We start from the raw sequence: 20,408 nt of genomic DNA on the forward strand, positions 1-20,408 counted from the left end.
CGTATGAGATGATGTTAGATCATGCAATTCCTTGGTTTTTTACACCAAGTGTTCTTAGATCAGAATATTTTCAGCAATTACGGACTAACAAATATCCTAATCAACAATCAATTAACTTTGCAATCAAGAATCAAGTGGCCAATTTGATCAAAACAACAAAGCAATCTTTATAATTAAGCACAATTGCATGAATATTGAATAAATCAAAAGCAAACACTTTATGTTCAGATCTCACAACCTTTTAAACAACCTTAGTTTCAACCAAACTTCAACTAGAAAAAAGGTTTCAGCCACTCATGGCTGAACCAAAACAGAAAATTAAAGAAAAGAAGAAAGAAGAACCGAAATTGAGGGGAGAAGCCCCTTGGAGTGTGGCTGCCCTTGCTTGGCCGAATTTGGAGAGTTGAATTGTGTCTCTTCTTGTGTTCTTGAGGCCTTTAAATAGGTGTTGAGAGGCTGCCTATTTCCTTTTTAGTATCCATGAGTCTTTTGGAGACTTCCCAAAGTGCCCTTGGTGAGTTATGTGCCTTCTTTGTGTATGGGTGAAGGCAAAAACGTGGAGCATGCAAGTGGGGGCTCTTTAGTCTTTTAATTGCTGTCCAAGATCTTCAAGATACTGCCCAAGGTGTGTCCAAGAGGCTGCCCACGTTTTTGGAGTGTGCCCATTCACTAAAGAGGAAGGTGGAGCCTTTTATGGAAACTTGAATGTGCATGGCATAAAGTGGGGAACATGTGATCTTGAGATTTGGCTTCCTTAATGAGTGGGATCTTGAAATCCAATATCTGAATATGAATCTTGGAGATTTGAATTTCAAAATACTTTCCTTCTTTGGCTCTTCAATTATGGCAGCTTGAGATATGGCTTCTTGAATAAGGAAAGGGCAACTTGCTGATTTGAAATTCGAATTTCAAATGGCTTTGGCTGAATGTTCTTTCCTTCTTTGCCACTGTCCTTATTTAGAACTTTCCATATTTAGCTTGACTTGATTTCAACTTAGCAGGCTTGCTCTCTTTTGCTCCAAATAAGGCAGTTTTAGGGGTATTTTCTCCAAAGTGTCCTTTTACACCATTTTCTGCAAAATAATATTAAAAGCACTAAATTAAGCAGAAATCATGTAAATATTTATCAATAATATTAATATAAAATGGACTAAATTATGCTCTATCAAATACCCCCACACTTAGACTTTTGCTTGTCCTCAAGCAAACAAACATAGTCAAATAAGCTTTCTTACTCTAGATCCTTATTTCCACTTAAGCTCTTACTCTAGACACCTATTTTGAAGCATTGCAGTGAAGAATATATGCATGAAGATTACTTACCTCTTTTCCTTGTTTCCCTTTGCTTACCATGGCTAGGATTGGTTTTCCTCAAGAGAGACATGCACATTAATTTGTTAAGACTTTTTCTAGCTTTTGGATTGACTTGCCCTTACCTTGAAGTACTTTATTCAGGCTTTTTGCACTTTGAGTTTGCTTGGAAAGATCACCAACCTATTTTTGATTTGAAGGTTTAGATTTTCAGTTGGTCTCCTATCCAAGTGGCTACTAGCCTTGTTCATAATCTTTTGACCATTAGAACAATTTTCAATTTGTGCTTTTGAGGTCTTTGCCTTTGCTGAATTTTCTTTCTCTCAATGATTTGGGCAAATCAACACCAATTGCTAAATTAAGTCACATTAAGTTCATTCACACAATTTCAATTTATTCTTAATCGATTGAGGGTCATCAATATATTTTTCACCATGGCAAACTCAAAGATTCAATTCAAAAGGTAATTCTCAAACATGAATATAGCTCACTGCAATTGATTCAACATAAGTTTAAAGAGTCATCACATCAATGGGGTCATGGAAAGAAAAACTCATCCAACATAGTTCATAAGTTTGAGTAGAGCAAAACAAAAAGGAAGAAGAAGGTTGTGGTTGTGTGTGTTTTATTGAAAGCATAATTAAAATGCGACTGTGGCTAAGGAACTTTAAAACTGAAAGGAAAAAGAAAAATGTTTGCAATTCTGAAAGCATGAAAAATCGCAGAAGAGAAGAAGAAGAAGAGAAAAAGAAGAGATATGCACCCCCACACTTAAATCATGCATTGTCCTCAATGTAAAAGAAGAGAGAAAAAGAGAACAAAGGAATCTGAATACTCCCCTGGGGTGTGGTGTGCATGGCGTGATCCTCTAGGCAGAGTGAGTGACGAACAGATGTTCGTCTGGGAATTCTTCTTTGACTGGGCATGGTGCAGAGCTGGAGGGAAGTCTGCTGAGGTGGTCTGCCACAAGGTTTTCTTTGCCCTTCTTGTCTCTTATCTCGAGATCAAATTCTTGTAGAAGTAGAATCCATCTAATGAGCCTTGGTTTAGCTTCTTTTTTCTTGATCAAATATCGCAAGGCTGCATGGTCAGAATAGACAATGACTTTGGTTCCCAAAAGATATGGTCTGAACTTTTCCAAAGCAAATACAACTGCCAAGAGTTCTTTTTCAGTTGTTGTGTAGTTGCTTTGTGTAGCGTCTAGTGTGCGAGAGGCATAATGAATGACATGGGGCGAGTTGCCTATACGTTGTCCCAAGACTGCACCTACTGCATAATTGCTTGCGTCACACATGATTTCAAATGGCAGGTTCCAATCGGGCCCTTGAATAATTGGGGCGGTCACAAGCAATTCTTTAATCAAATCAAACGCCTTTTTGCAATCTGCATCAAAATCAAATGTTACATCTTGTTGGAGCAATCTGCATAATGGCAAAGTAATTTTTGAGAAATCTTTGATGAATCTTCTGTAGAATCCTGCATGTCCAAGGAAGGAACGGATGTCTCTAACATTGGAAGGGTAAGGCAGATTTTTGATGGTATCCACCTTAGCTTTGTCCACTTCAATGCCCTTAGCTGAAACAACATGACCTAAGACCATACCTTGATTAACCATAAAATGACATTTTTCATAATTAAGCACAAGGTTAGTTTCAAGGCATCTTTGCAAGATCTTTTCTAAATTGGTCAGGCATTCATCAAAAGAATTTCCATGAACTGTGAAGTCATCCATAAATACCTCAATTGTCTTACCCACATAGTCAGAAAATATGCTCATCATGCATCGTTGAAAGGTGGCAGGTGCATTGCATAGTCCGAATGGCATTCTTCTAAAGGCGAAAGTGCCAAAAGGACAAGTGAAGGTAGTCTTCTCTTGGTCTTCGGGAGCAACTGGGATTTGGTAAAAACCTGAATAACCATCAAGACAACAATAGTGAGATTTACCTGCAAGCCTTTCTAGCATCTGATCAATGAAAGGCAGTGGGAAGTGGTCCTTCCTTGTTGCAGTATTGAGCTTCCTATAGTCCATGCATACCCTCCATCCATTTTGGACTCTAGTGGGGACAAGTTCCCCTTCGGCGTTTGGAACAATGGTAATTCCAGTTTTCTTTGGAACTACATGTACAGGGCTCACCCATTTGCTATCAGAGATTGGGTATATGATGCCTGCATCAAGGAGCTTGACTATCTCTTTTTTCACTACCTCCATCATAGGTGGATTTAGTCTTCTTTGAGCATCTCTGACTGGCTTGCACTCATCCTCCATGTGAATTCTATGCATGCAGGTGGATGGAGAAATACCTTTGATGTCATCAATAGTCCATCCTATGGCTCCTTTGTGTTTCTGTAGTACTTTCAAGAGGCTTGCTTCTTCTTGTTGGCTCAATTCATTAGACACTATTACTGGTAGTGTCTTGTTAGCTCCCAAATACATGTATTTCAGATGGTCTGGAAGAGGCTTTAGATCTGAAGGCTGTTGCAAAGATGGATTAGAAGAGCTTGCTTGCGATGGAGCCTGCTGGACGAGGTTCGGCGGCCGAAAAGATTCAGGGTTCGGCGGCCGAATTTCTTCAGTTTGCGGAATGAGCTGTGGCGATGGATTCGGCTTCCGCAAGTCAGTGGGGTTCGGCGGCCGAAAGATGTTCGGCGGCCGAATGTCTTCTGTCTGCTTGATCTCAACTTGCTGAATGCTGCAGATTGTTTCTTTAAGTTTCAGGTTTTCAATCCTGTAAAGATCATCATCTAAAACAGAATCTTGATTTTCATTAAACACATCTTGGCTCAAACAATCAATAATATCAAGACCATACACAGGGGACAAGTCATGTGGGTATTTCATGGCATCATAGACATTGTACTTAATTACTTCCCCTTCAAATTCCATGGTAAGAGTACCATCATGCACATTGATTTTAGTTCTAGCAGTACTCAAGAAAGGACGTCCAAGAAGAATGTCAGAACTAGTATCGCAACTATCCTCCTTAGTATCAATCACATAAAAATCAGCTGGGAAGACAAGTTCATCTACTTGGACTAAGACATCTTCAAGAACACCTATGGGGTATACCACAGATCTATCAGCCAATTGTATCACAACTCTTGTTTCTTTTAGTGCACATGCATTGAGAGATTTATAGATGGAAAGAGGCATGACATTAATAGATGCACCAAGATCACACATGGCTTTCTTGATACCAACATTCCCAATTTTGCAAGAGATAGCAAACATACCTTTGTCCTTGCATTTGGTAGGGAGTTCTCTTTTAATAACAGCAGTAACTACCTCACCTACACTTACTTTTTCTCTTTCAGCAAGCTTCCTTCTATTGGTGCAAAGCTCCTTCAGGAATTTGGCATACCTAGGAATTTGCTTGACAGCGTCTAGTAGTGGTATGTTGATCTCCACTTTTCTGAAAGTCTCAAGAATCTCCTTTTCCTCTTTTTCTTTTTGTGTTCTTTCAAATCTTTTTGGAAAAGGAGGTGGGATGTGAAAGCTTACCTTTGGATCGGTTTTGTGCGTAGGAGGTGGTTCTGATTGGGATGGAGAGGCTTCAGGTGGCCTTGGTTTTTGCACAGAGGGTGTCTTTGGCGCAACTTCCTTATCTTGCTCATGACTAGCATCTTGAAGTTCTTTGCCACTTCTCAAAGTGATAGCACTGACATTTTGTCTAGGGTTGGTTTCAGTTTGAGAAGGGAGTTTACCTTGGGTTTGCAATTGGCCTATAGAGGTGGCCATTTGGCTTAGGTCTTGTCGCACGTCTTGCATAGATGTGGTCATTTGGCCTAGGTCTTGTCGCACGCCTTGCATAGATGTGGTCATTTGGCCTAGGTCTTGTCGCATGCCTTGCATGGTGTTCACCATTGTTTCCATCATTGTTTGCATGATCTTCTCAAGGTTATGATTTGGATTTGAAGATGCTGGTTGGGCTTGATTTCTTTGGTACCCTTGGTAATTCTGATCATTGTTGGGCTTTGCATAGCTGAAATTGGGGTGATCTCTCCAACCTGGATTGTAGGTATTGGAGTATGGATCATATCTGTGTTGGTTGTTGTACCTCCCAATTGCATTGGCTTGGTGATGGTCTTCTTGGAGTGTGGGGCATTGATCAGTTGGATGTCCCACATATGAACAAATTCCACAGGGCCTTGATGGCTGGGGTGCTTGCATCTGTTGAGCTAATTCTATGGCAAAACTTTTCATAACAGATGTTAGTTCAGAGACAATAGTAGAATTTACCTCATTGGCTCTTTGTAGTTGTTTCTCCTCTCCATATTGTCTAGATGAGGCTGCAAGAGTGGAGATTAATTCTCTCAGCTGTCTGGGTGTCTTGTCTTTAATGGATCCTCCACAAGCTACATCGATAAATTTTCTTTCCGAAGGGGACAGTCCACCATAGAAGAACTCAATGAGGGCTCTGTCTGTCATGTCATGTTGGGGGCATCCTGTACAAAGTCTCTCAAACCTTTCCCAATAATCATATAGATCTTCAGATGGTTTTTGTCTTATGCTAGTTATTTCTCTTATTATGCCAATTGATTTAGATGGTGGGAAGTATTTGTCCAAAAAGGCTTGGACCATATCATCCCAAGAAGTTATAGATCCAGGTGGCAAATAAAATAACCAATCCTTAGCATGGTCATCTAATGAAAAAGGGAAGGCTCTTAGTTTAACATGATCTTCAGAGATCCCTTGAGGTCTCATGGATGAGCAAATAATTTTAAATTCTTTCAAGTGCTTATGGGGATTTTCATTTTGCAAACCTCTAAATTTAGGGAGATGATGAATCAAACCTGATTTTAGTTCAAAGGGAACTGTAAGAGGTGGATAGGTGATGCAAAGTGGAGCATAATCACCTATAGGAGTTGCTAACTCCCTCATGGTTCTTTCCCTTTGTGCTTGTGGCCTATTTGCTGGATTTTCTTGGATTATTTGGCCTTGGACAGCATGTCCATTATGGGCAGCACCTGGTGCTTGAGGTTCAGCCATTGGTGCAAGATTCGGTTGCTGGAGTGCAGGACTTTCGGCGGCCGAATGTTGATGAGCTTCGGCGGCCGAAGGTTGGGCAGAAGGTTCTGCGTTTGAGGCTTGCTTTCCTAGCCTTCTGATGGTGCGTTCAATTTCTGGATCAAAGGGCAGAGTGTCCCTATTTTCAGACCTGGTCATGAAAGAAAAACAAACAAACAAGTAAAATCAATTCCCCGGCAACGGCGCCAATTTTTGACAGGAGCGGTTGTCGAAGCCGGTCAAAAATAACCTTCTTGGTTACCTACAAATACAACTGTAGACAGTGGTGAAGGATCGTATCCACAGAGAATTGATTACCTATTTATTTATCTTAATCAAGACCAATCAAACCAATGGAAAGCACAAGTGAAGGTAGTTAATTGCAAATAGAACAAAAGTAAAGTGCAAGGAAAGTAAAAAGGGGGGTTTTGAGATGATTTGATTAATAACTAATGAAAGCAATTAAAACAGCAAGTAATTAAAATAAAAGAGGAAATCAATAAGAGAAAGGTCTAGTTGAAGATATGGATCCACTTTGGTTGTTTGGGTTGATCATTGAAACATGGTTATCTTGATTGATTCAATAGGTTGGTTATGGGGGTGGAAGACGCTTCTCACCACCATGTCTTTCCTTATGAACAAATTGATTAGGGAACGTCCTCTAACCAATTACTAATCAACAAATTGCCAAGGAACGTCCTTGGGCCATAGGCATCAAAACAATTGCCAATTGCATGAAGAACAAGAAAGATCCAAACCCTAACTACTCAAACGTATGAGATGATGTTAGATCATGCAATTCCTTGGTTTTTTACACCAAGTGTTCTTAGATCAGAATATTTTCAGCAATTACGGACTAACAAATATCCTAATCAACAATCAATTAACTTTGCAATCAAGAATCAAGTGGCCAATTTGATCAAAACAACAAAGCAATCTTTATAATTAAGCACAATTGCATGAATATTGAATAAATCAAAAGCAAACACTTTATGTTCAGATCTCACAACCTTTTAAACAACCTTAGTTTCAACCAAACTTCAACTAGAAAAAAGGTTTCAGCCACTCATGGCTGAACCAAAACAGAAAATTAAAGAAAAGAAGAAAGAAGAACCGAAATTGAGGGGAGAAGCCCCTTGGAGTGTGGCTGCCCTTGCTTGGCCGAATTTGGAGAGTTGAATTGTGTCTCTTCTTGTGTTCTTGAGGCCTTTAAATAGGTGTTGAGAGGCTGCCTATTTCCTTTTTAGTATCCATGAGTCTTTTGGAGACTTCCCAAAGTGCCCTTGGTGAGTTATGTGCCTTCTTTGTGTATGGGTGAAGGCAAAAACGTGGAGCATGCAAGTGGGGGCTCTTTAGTCTTTTAATTGCTGTCCAAGATCTTCAAGATACTGCCCAAGGTGTGTCCAAGAGGCTGCCCACGTTTTTGGAGTGTGCCCATTCACTAAAGAGGAAGGTGGAGCCTTTTATGGAAACTTGAATGTGCATGGCATAAAGTGGGGAACATGTGATCTTGAGATTTGGCTTCCTTAATGAGTGGGATCTTGAAATCCAATATCTGAATATGAATCTTGGAGATTTGAATTTCAAAATACTTTCCTTCTTTGGCTCTTCAATTATGGCAGCTTGAGATATGGCTTCTTGAATAAGGAAAGGGCAACTTGCTGATTTGAAATTCGAATTTCAAATGGCTTTGGCTGAATGTTCTTTCCTTCTTTGCCACTGTCCTTATTTAGAACTTTCCATATTTAGCTTGACTTGATTTCAACTTAGCAGGCTTTCTCTCTTTTGCTCCAAATAAGGCAGTTTTAGGGGTATTTTCTCCAAAGTGTCCTTTTACACCATTTTCTGCAAAATAATATTAAAAGCACTAAATTAAGCAGAAATCATGTAAATATTTATCAATAATATTAATATAAAATGGACTAAATTATGCTCTATCACCCTTGCTCATCAGTTATTGTCTTCACCACTCTCAGATACTCAAAGGGGTCATCCCCTGACTTGTATTTGGGAGCATCTAGCTTGAGGTAATCTGTCATCTTTACCTTGCTCCCATCAGCTGAGCTAGGTCTAGGAGGTTGAGTAACTGGGGCTGCTGGTTCTGTAGGTGGTGGAGGTGGAGGTGCAGCATTCCCCGAGGTGGAGTTTGCTAGGTTTGGATAGAAGGGTGAGGGTGGATAAGCTGGGTACTGTGTGTAACGTGGATAGAAAGGTGGATAAGGCATGTAGGTAGGGTAAGGGTTAAAGCTGGAGTAATCCGATGTACCTCCCATCGGATACCCTGAACCCTGTGGGAAGGGTGGATAATGGGGTGGAAAACCATACCCCGAGGCCTGAACGCCTCCCTGAGATTCCCTTGTCCCCTCTTCCTCCATGCTCACATCCAGGTTCCCATCCCTCCTCTAATCCTCTTCCATAACCTCCCTCACATCTGAAGAACTTCCTCCTCTATCTGTCTCCCTTCTGCTAGCATCAAAAGACCTTCTAGGGTCCCTTGACACTCTTTCTCTGTTGGCTCTACAAGACATTGCCCTAGGCAATGTAGGAGGACGGGCGCTCGTGCCCTCATCCTCAGGTGGCACTCCAGTCAATCGTGCAGATCGACGAGTTCCTCTCATCCTGTTTTCTGAAAAACAGTACGCATCATACAAGCATTAGCATCATATGGTTCATGTGGGCACACATGAACCCTTATCACATACATCCCATAGCATAGCATATCATTAATGCACATGCATATAATCATGGCATTTCACATCATCATACAAGACAGGACTCAACATCCTATCCTAGTGGACATGATCTTCCTATTGTGCTTCACCTTCTATAACATCTATGAGCCCGACACTCTAGGTCCGACCATATGAACCTAGGGCTCTGATACCATTCTGTAACGACCCGAAAATCGGACCGCTACCGGCGCTAGGATCCGGGTCGACTTAAGGCCGCCAGGACCCGTAGCAAGCCAAACATACATCCTGAAAACCTGTTTAATCCCATACATGATCAACAATCATACATAAAAATTAAAACTTTTCTTTCATACATTCTATCATGCGCCAAACTCAACCTGTGCATGCACTGAACATAACCATAATCATAAACTTGACCCCTCTGTGGGATCTCATCAATGCCCCAATGGGCGATATACATGTGTTGAGTTGGCTAAGAATCTATATCATAAAACATCTAAGATCATGTATTTAAAAGGGATAACACATCCATATGGTCAAGCACAGCCTCTAATCCTCATTATCAATATACATATCATGACTATACAACTTTACATTTATCTTACAATTTATCATGTCCACTATCTATCTATTACAAACATGAGACTTTACTCTTCTTGACTTCTCTGTCTAGCCCGTACCTGCAATCCTGGGGGATTAGGGAGAGGGGTGAGCTACTAGAGCCCAGTGAGCAGAATAGTGAAATCATATATTTAAAAGTCTCATGTCATTATGTAATGCAACACATCACAACAAATCACATCTCGGATGGTATTGTCACCAATAGTCCTCTACATAGTCCAACTGTGCCGGGACGTAGAATGGGTACAACCGGTCTTTCTCTTATCATACATATCATAACATACCAATGTGCCAGGGACGTAGAATGGGTACAACCTGGACTTTCTCTTACATCGTGCCAGGGACGTAGAATGGGTACAACCTGGACTTCCATACCATATCATGCCGTAACATCATCATGCCGTATGAGGACTAAAGGATCATCCAATAACCAATCCACATCAACATCATAAATGCAATGCAACATATTCGTGAATACTAATGCAAACAACCTACTATATCTCATGGCATCCATGATGCATGGATCATGCTCAAAATTCATATTTCATTTATTTTAAAACTTAAGGTTTATTCCACTCACCTCTGGCTAGCACTGACAAACTCTGTAGCAACTGGCTCACTGCTGGGGTCCTCGGTTCCTCGGGTCCGAACCTACACAGGTGGACTCCAATGAGGGACCAAACATACATAAACATAACTCTAATATACTCCCCAAAAACCCCCTAAAACATCATAAAACAACTACATAAAAACATTCAAGAAATGGCTGGACAGGGCACTTTCGGCGGCAGGTTCGGCGGCCGAAAGTCCCTCCAGAGCCGAAAGTCAGGCAGGTTCGGCGGCACCTTCGGCGGCTGAAACTCCCAGACAGAGGCGAAACTCATGCATGTTCGGCGGCACCTTCGGCGGCCGAAAGTCCCAGACAGAGACGAAAGTCTCCTTTCGGGGGCAACTTCGGCAGCCGAAAGGCCTGCCTCCCCAGCCATGTTCGGCGGCCGAAAGTGCCTTCGGCTGCCGAACCTGGTTTCTGCCAAAGGGCAGAAACTTGGCTCCTTTATGCACATTTGCCTCCAAAACTAACCAATCATGCATAAACTTGTTCTAAACATACATACACATCATACATCACACCTAGGGGTCTCAAACTATCAAATACCCCAACTACAACACTTCAAACATGCCACATTGTTCAAAAACATAACATTTGCTTAAAAACTCATACAACCCTATACATGCCATTCTACCCCATAAAACAACTTAAAACTTACTTAAAACGTCCAATGAGCTTAAGATCGGCTCTTACCTCTTGAAGATAGAGAGAGAGACGACCTAAACTCGGAGATCCAAGCAAATGAGCTCCTAAGTTCCCAAAACTCCAAAACTTGTCTTAAATGCTCAAAACTTGCAATGAGAGGTGAAAACTCAAGAAAAATGGAGGAGATTTGGAGAAAGAACACAAGATCTGGGGAGAGGGAGGTCGGAAGCTAGCTATGGCCGAAAATGGGAGAAAGCTCGCCCATTTCGGCTAAGTGACCCTTTTATAGTGGCTGGCCAGGCCACGTTCGGGGGCCGAAAGTGCCTCCGCATGATGCCATGTTCGGCGGCCGAACTTGAGGTTCGGCGGCCGAACCTGGGCTTCCCTCACTTATGCCTTAGGGGGCCTAAAGCACTCCCGAAGTGCATGCATGTTCGGCGGCCGAACTTTGAGTTTCGGCGGCCGAACCTGAGTTTCCTCCAAGGGTGTTTTTATTCAAAAACTCATTAAATTTTCATACTTAAAACCATGAAATACCTTAAAACATTTTATGAAAACATGTTTCTACCCTACTAGAGGCTTCCGACATCCGAGATTCCACCGGACGGTAGGAATTCCGATACCGGAGTCTAGCCGGGTATTACATTCTCCCCCCCTTAAGAACATTCGTCCCCGAATGTACCTCAACTAGCACACATAGCATGACATAAAACATAACATACATACATAGCACATAAAACTCACAGGGAACTAACCTCAGAAAAGATAAGGGTATTGCTGGAGCATGGACTCCCGTGTCTCCCAAGTGCATTCTTCCAAGTTGTGGTGGTTCCACAGGACTTTCACCATTGGGATTTCCTTGTTCCTTAACTTTCTGATCTGGGTGTCTATGATCCGAACTGGCTGTTCGACATAGGTGAGATCCTCTTGGACCTCCACATCAGGCTCACTAAGAACCTTGCTCGGATCTGACACAAATTTCCTCAACATGGAAACATGGAAAACCGGATGGATTCTTTCCATTGAAGCAGGTAAATCCAGCTTGTACGACACATTCCCAATCTTTTGCAAGATTTCAAAGGGTCCGATGTATCGTGGGGCTAGTTTACCTTTCTTCCCGAAGCGAACCACTCCCTTCATTGGAGACACCTTGAGCAATACCAGATCCCCCTCCTGAAACTCTAACTGTCTCCTGCGGATGTCTGCATAGCTTTTCTGTCTGCTGGCAGCAGTCTTGATTCTCTCTCTGATTATGGGTACCACCCTGCTGGTGATCTCCACTAGCTCAGGCCCTGCCAAGGCCTTTTCTCCAACTTCCTCCCAGCAAACAGGTGATCTGCACTTCCTTCCGTACAAAGCTTCATATGGAGCCATCCCGATGCTAGCATGATGGCTGTTGTTGTAGGCAAACTCCTCCAAAGATAGATGCTGCCTCCAAGAACCGCCAAAGTCCAGCACACACATTCTGAGCATATCTTCGATAGTCTGGATGGTCCTTTCTGACTGTCCATCAGTCTGGGGGTGGAAGGCAGTACTGAAATCCAACCTAGTACCCATGGCATTCTGCAGACTCCGCCAAAACCTGGAGGTGAACTGGGGCCCTCTATCAGACACTATCAAAACAGGAACCCCATGCAGCCTGACGATCTCATCTACATACACCTGCGCCAACTTGTCCACAGAGTAGCCACTCCTGACAGGGATGAAGTGAGCAGATTTGGTGAGTCTGTCCACAATCACCCATATGGAGTCCACTCTGTTGGACGCCGCCGGTAACCCCACTACGAAGTCCATAGCTATATTTTCCCATTTCCATTCTGGAATCGGTAGCGGGTTAAGCATTCCAGCCGGCTTCTGATGTTCCAGCTTCACCCTCTGACACACTTCGCAGGCTGACACGAACTGTGCCACTTCTTTCTTCATAGCTGGCCACCAATAAACCTTCTTCAAATCTTGATACATCTTGGTGGCTCCGGGGTGAATGCTGTATCTTGCATTATGAGCCTCTCTCATAATGTCTCCTTTTAGCCCAAAGTCATCTGGTACACATAGTCTGCTCCCATAGCGGAGGATCCCCTTGCTGTCAAATCTGAACTCACTGTCATTGCCTGACTGAACAGTCCTGGCAATCTTCACTAACTCCGGGTCCTCATGCTGTTTCTGAGCCACCTGCTCCAGAAACACGGGTGCCACTCTCATCTGGGCTACCAAGGCACCTGTACCAGATAACTCCATCTGTAGACCTTCCTTAATAAGTGTAACAGCCCGGACGTGATCCCCGGCACTGTTACCGCTCACGGCCCAGGGCTATCCCTCGCCTGGCCTCTTGCCACCTCGGGCTTTCCACTGGCGTCGTGAGCAGCTCTTAACATCCCTTCACCCTCACGGGTTCCAGGCAGGATTTGTCCCTCGGGGGAGCCATTACGGCCCGCCCTAGCCCGAGTGGAACAATTGGTACTCACTCTCACCAGACTATTCCCTTAAAGTGGGAGGTCAAGGGTTCGAGCAGTGGGGGAGGCGACCTAATTCCCAGAGGAAGGAATTGGGCCAAATCCACTCGGGCTAGGGCGGGCCGTAATGGCTCCCCCGAGGGACAAATCCTGCCTGGAACCCGTGAGGGTGAAGGGATGTTAAGAGCTGCTCACGACGCCAGTGGAAAGCCCGAGGTGGCAAGAGGCCAGGCGAGGGATAGCCCTGGGCCGTGAGCGGTAACAGTGCCGGGGATCACGTCCGGGCTGTTACAATAAGCTTGTGGAACTCCTTCACCACTGGTCTCCTCTCTGCCGTGATGTGGGATAGACTGCCTAGTGACTTCCGGCTTAGGGCGTCTGCCACGACATTCGCCTTACCCGGATGATACTGAATCTTGCAATCGTAGTCACTCAGCAGCTCTACCCATCTCCTCTGTCTCAAGTTCAAATCTCTTTGACTCAGGATGTACTGCAGGCTTTTATGATCTGTGAAGATCTCACATTTTACCCCATAGAGGTAGTGCCTCCACATCTTGAGTGCAAAGATTACTGCTGCCATCTCTAGGTCATGCGTGGGGTAATTCAACTCATGCTTCTTCAGTTGCCTAGAAGCATAAGCAATCACCCTCTCATTCTGCATCAGTACACAACCCAGTCCCACACGGGACGCATCACAAAAGACTGTAAAGTCCTCATCACTAGATGGCAGAGCTAAAACTGGTGCTGAAGTCAACCTCTTCTTAAGCTCTTCAAAACTCTCTTCGCACTGGTCGGTCCACAGAAACTTCTGATTCTTCCTGGTTAGTCTGGTTAGAGGAGCTGCTATTTTCGAGAAGTCCTGAACGAACCTCCTGTAGTAACCTGCCAAACCCAAGAAACTCCTAATCTCCGTCACTGAAGTGGGTCTAGGCCAGTTAGCCACAGTTTCTGTCTTCTTGGGGTCCACCTCTATCCCATTCTCTGACACTACATGCCCCAAGAACGAAATGCTCCTCAGCCAGAACTCACACTTAGAGAACTTGGCATACAAGCCATGTTCCCTCAAGGTCTGCAGAACCAACCTCAGATGATGGGCATGCTCCTCTGCATTCCTGGAATACACCAAGATATCATCTATGAAGACAATAACGAAGTGATCCAGGTACTGGCTAAACACTCTGTTCATGAGATCCATGAATGCTGCAGGGGCGTTGGTTAACCCGAACGGCATTACAAGGAACTCAAAATGCCCATATCTGGTCCTGAAAGCTGTCTTTGGCACGTCCTCTTCCCTGATCCTCAACTGATGATACCCGGACCTCAGATCTATTTTGGAGAAACAACCCGCTCCTGCTAGCAGGTCGAATAGATCGTCGATCCTTGGCAATGGGTACTTATTCTTGGTAGTGACTTTGTTCAACTGCCTGTAGTCGATACAAAGCCTAAGGGATCCATCCTTCTTTCTTACGAATAAAACTGGTGCACCCCAAGGTGAGGTGCTCGGTCGGATGAAGCCCTTTTCTACCAACTCTTGCAATTGTTCTTTCAACTCCTTTAACTCGGCTGGGGCCATCCTGTAGGGAGGGATAGAGATCGGTCTAGTTCCAGGCACCAACTCTATCTCGAACTCTATCTCCCTAGCAGGTGGTAAACCTGGAAGCTCATCCGGAAAAACATCCTGAAACTCTCTGACAACTGGCACCGAGGCCGGCTCCCTGACCTGACTGTCTAGCTCTCTCACATGAGCTAAGTACCCCTGACATCCCTTCCTAAGCAACCTACAAGCCTGAAGAGCTGATATCAGACCTCTAGGTGTGCCCCTCATGTCTCCTCTGAAGACGACCTCTGACCCGTTCTGATCTCTGAACTTGACTACCTTGTCCCTGCAGTCCAAGGTAGCACCATGGGTAGATAGCCAATCCATCCCTAGAATGACGTCAAAGTCTGTCAAATCTAGAACCACAAGGTCGGTGGAGAGGCATCTTCCCTCAACAAAAACTGGACTGTACTGGCAGACTGACACTGCCACCGACGGGTCACACTTGGGTCCACTGACCCATAGGGGACACTCTAACCCAGAGACTATCAGACCCAACCTCTCAACGGCTCTCGGAGCAATAAAAGAATGAGATGCACCCGGGTCCATTAATGCATACACATCAGAACACCCAATGACGAGATTACCTGACACCACGGTGTTGGATGTGTTAGCCTCCTGCTGAGTCATGGTGAAGATCTTGGCTGGAGCTGATGGACCTTCACCTCGGGAACCAGAAGAAGAGGCTGCCCCTCTCCCTCTACCTCTGCCACTGTCCTGAGTTGTGGCTGGAACTGCTGGCTATGCCACACTACCAGAAGCTGTCTGCTGGGGCTGGCCCATAAAAGGCGCTCTAGGACACTCCCGAGCTATGTGTCCCTCCTGTCCACATCTGAAACATGTATTAGTCCCAGCTCGACACACTCCCCTGTGCGGTCTTCCACATCTCTGGCATTCTGTACCATCTGAGCCTGAGCTCGAGCCACCGCCAAATCCCAGACCGGATTTCAACTTGTTCCAAAACTTATTCTTCTTCGGCTTCCTGGTGGTATTATCCCACCTCTTCTTACCTGAGCTCTGAGAAGAGAAACCTGGTCCTCCTTGGCCTGGGGTCTTAACCCCTGAAGACTGGGTCACTGACTGCTTCACTGACCCTTCAACTATAGCACTTGCTTCCATTCTTCGAGCCATATCCACCACAGTGTGGAAACTTTCTCTCTCAGCTGACTGAATCAACGAGGAGTACCTGGAATGCAGCTTCATAACATACCTCTTGGCTTTCTTCGTATCTGTATCTAGAGCTTGCCCTGAAAAAGGCAATAGCTCCAAGAATTTATCCGTGAACTCCTCTACACCCATGTGCTCTGACTGCCTCAGTTGCTCAAACTCAATCATCTTCAGTTCTCTGGAACTGTCTGGAAAAGCCCATCCAGTGAACTCATTCGCAAATTCTTCCCATGTCATACCGTCTAGTCTCGAGTCCACATAACACTTGAACCACTCCCGTGCCTTTTTGCACTTTAAAGTGAACCCTGCCATCTAAATGGCCCTGCTGTCACTTGCCCCTAGCTCATCAGTTAGTCTTCACCACTCTCAGATACTCAAAGGGGTCATCCCCTGACTTGTATTTGGGAGCATCTAGCTTGAGGTAATCTGTCATCTTTACCTTGCTCCCATCAGCTGAGCTAGGTCTAGGAGGTTGAGTAACTGGGGCTGCTGGTTCTGTAGGTGGTGGAGGTGGAGGTGCAGCATTCTCCGAGGTGGGGTTTGCCAGGTTTGGATAGAAGGGTGAGGGTGGATAAGCTGGGTACTGTGTGTAAGGTGGATAGAAAGGTGGATAAGGCATGTAGGTAGGGTAAGGGTTAAAGCTGGAGTAATCCGATGTACCTCCCATCGGATACCCTGAACCCTGTGGGAAGGGTGGATAATGGGGTGGAAAACCATACCCCGAGGCCTGAACGCCTCCCTGAGATTCCCCTGTCCCCTCTTCCTCCATGCTCACATCCAGGTTCCCATCCCTCCTCTGATCCTCTTCCATAACCTCCCTCACATCTGAAAAACATCCTCCTTTATCTGTCCCCCTTCTGCTAGCATCAAAAGACCTTCTAGGGTCCCTTGACACTCTTTCTCTGTTGGCTCTACAAGACATTGCCCTAGGCAATGTAGGAGGACGGGCGCTCGTGCCCTCATCCTCAGGTGGCACTCCAGTCAATCGTGCAGATCGACGAGTTCCTCTCATCCTGTTTTCTGAAAAACAGTACGCATCATACAAGCATTAGCATCATATGGTTCATGTGGGCACACATGAACCCTTATCACATACATCCCATAGCATAGCATATCATTAATGCACATGCATATAATCATGGCATTTCACATCATCATACAAGACAGGACTCAACATCCTATCCTAGTGGACATGATCTTCCTATTGTGCTTCACCTTCTATAACATCTATGAGCCCGACACTCTAGGTCCGACCATATGAACCTAGGGCTCTGATACCATTCTGTAACGACCCGAAAATCGGACCGCTACCGGCGCTAGGATCCGGGTCGACTTAAGGCCGCCAGGACCCGTAGCAAGCCAAACATACATCCTGAAAACCTGTTTAATCCCATACATGATCAACAATCATACATAAAAATTAAAACTTTTCTTTCATACATTCTATCATGCGCCAAACTCAACCTGTGCATGTACTGAACATAACCATAATCATAAACTTGACCCCTCTGTGGGATCTCATCAATGCCCCAATGGGCGATATACATGTGTTGAGTTGGCTAAGCATCTATATCATAAAACATCTAAGATCATGTATTTAAAAGGGATAACACATCCATATGGTCAAGCACAGCCTCTAATCCTCATTATCAATATACATATCATGACTATACAACTTTACATTTATCTTACAATTTATCATGTCCACTATCTATCTATTACAAACATGAGACTTTACTCTTCTTGACTTCTCTGTCTAGCCCGTACCTGCAATCCTGGGGGATTAGGGAGAGGGGTGAGCTACTAGAGCCCAGTGAGCAGAATAGTGAAATCATATATTTAAAAGTCTCATGTCATTATGTAATGCAACACATCACAACAAATCACATCTCGGATGGTATTGTCACCAATAGTCCTCTACATAGTCCAACTGTGCCGGGACGTAGAATGGGTACAACCGGTCTTTCTCTTATCATACATATCATAACATACCAATGTGTCAGGGACGTAGAATGGGTACAACCTGGACTTTCTCTTACATCGTGCCAGGGACGTAGAATGGGTACAACCTGGACTTCCATACCATATCATGCCGTAACATCATCATGCCATATGAGGACTAAAGGATCATCCAATAACCAATCCACATCAACATCATAAATGCAATGCAACATATTCGTGAATACTAATGCAAACAACCTACTATATCTCATGGCATTCATGATGCATGGATCATGCTCAAAATTCATATTTCATTTATTTTAAAACTTAAGGTTTATTCCACTCACCTCTGGCTAGCTCTGACAAACTCTGTAGCAGCTGGCTCACTGCTGGGGTCCTCGGTTCCTCGGGTCCGAACCTACACAGGTGGACTCCAATGAGGGACCAAACATACATAAACATAACTCTAATATACTCCCCAAAAACCCCCTAAAACATCATAAAACAACTATATAAAAACATGCAAGAAATGGCTGGACAGGGCACTTTCGGCGGCAGGTTCGGCGGCCGAAAGTCCCTCCAGAGCCGAAAGTCAGGCAGGTTCGGCGGCACCTTCGGCGGCTGAAACTCCCAGACAGAGGCGAAACTCATGCATGTTTGGCGGCACCTTCGGCGGCCGAAAGTCCCAGACAGAGACGAAAGTCTCCTTTCGGGGGCAACTTCGGCAGCCGAAAGGCCTGCCTCCCCAGCCATGTTCGGCGGCCGAAAGTGCCTTCGGCTGCCGAACCTGGTTTCTGCCAAAGGGCAGAAACTTGGCTCCTTTATGCACATTTGCCTCCAAAACTAACCAATCATGCATAAACTTGTTCTAAACATACATACACATCATACATCACACCTAGGGGTCTCAAACTATCAAATACCCCAACTACAACACTTCAAACATGCCACATTGTTCAAAAACATAACATTTGCTTAAAAACTCATACAACCCTATACATGCCATTCTACCCCATAAAACAACTTAAAACTTACTTAAAACGTCCAATGAGCTTAAGATCGGCTCTTACCTCTTGAAGATAGAGAGAGAGACGACCTAAACTCGGAGATCCAAGCAAATGAGCTCCTATGTTCCCAAAACTCCAAAACTTGTCTTAAATGCTCAAAACTTGCAATGAGAGGTGAAAACTCAAGAAAAATGGAGGAGATTTGGAGAAAGAACACAAGATCTGGGGAGAGGGAGGTCGGAAGCTAGCTATGGCCGAAAATGGGAGAAAGCTCGCCCATTTCGGCTAAGTGACCCTTTTATAGTGGCTGGCCAGGCCACGTTCGGGGGCCGAAAGTGCCTCCGCATGCATGCCATGTTCGGCGGCCGAACTTGAGGTTCGGCGGCCGAACCTGGGCTTCCCTCACTTATGCCTTCGGGGGCCTAAAGCACTCCCGAAGTGCATGCATGTTCGGAGGCCGAACTTTGAGTTTCGGCGGCCGAACCTGAGTTTCCTCCAAGGGTGTTTTTATTCAAAAACTCATTAAATTTTCATACTTAAAACCATGAAATACCTTAAAACATTTTATGAAAACATGTTTCTACCCTACTAGAGGCTTCCGACATCCGAGATTCCACCGGACGGTAGGAATTCCGATACCGGAGTCTAGCCGGGTATTACAAAAGAAGACTCAAGTGCTTCAGTTCGGCTTTAGGACAGGTCGGCCTTAGGTCGGACAGGCTCGCTCTTTCAACTTTAGGGCGAGCCTCCATAAGAAAGGTACCGTTAAACAGCTACAATCTAGCAGATTCCTTTTATGCCTGCAATCACGGGATTCCCGACCAATTATCCGGTGAAGATCCCTTACCAATGAGCCGGCCACATCATCGTCAGATTATTAGGGAATACTATATTTATCTCCATCTTCTTACAGTATTAAATGATAACGATCAAAGAGGTAAAAGTACGCTATTCTCTCACACCACAATTACTCTTAAGTTCTAAATATTATACTCACCTTTCTCTTCAACTTACTGACTTGAGCGTTGGAATTGCTGCGTAGACGCCAATCACCTCACATTTTCTGTCTTGAAGGTGGACCAATCACGGTACAGTTCCGTTGGACCAACACAACTTCATCACTGCCATGTTATCAATTTATTTTCAGCAACATCAAATATAATATAGAAATATTAATGAATTTTTGTCCAAAAAAACTCAAGGTTAGAAATAAATAACTTAACATTTAGAGATTAATAAGTTTCTGTTTCAAAAAGTTAATTATTTGAAACAAATTATATAAGATTTAGAGATTAATAAATTTTTCTCTCAAAAAATTTATTATTACAAACAAATAAATTTAATATTTAAAGACTAATAAT

This window comes from Manihot esculenta, chromosome 12 (genome assembly GCF_001659605.2).
Source record: "Manihot esculenta cultivar AM560-2 chromosome 12, M.esculenta_v8, whole genome shotgun sequence".
Lineage (NCBI taxonomy): Eukaryota > Viridiplantae > Streptophyta > Magnoliopsida > Malpighiales > Euphorbiaceae > Manihot > Manihot esculenta.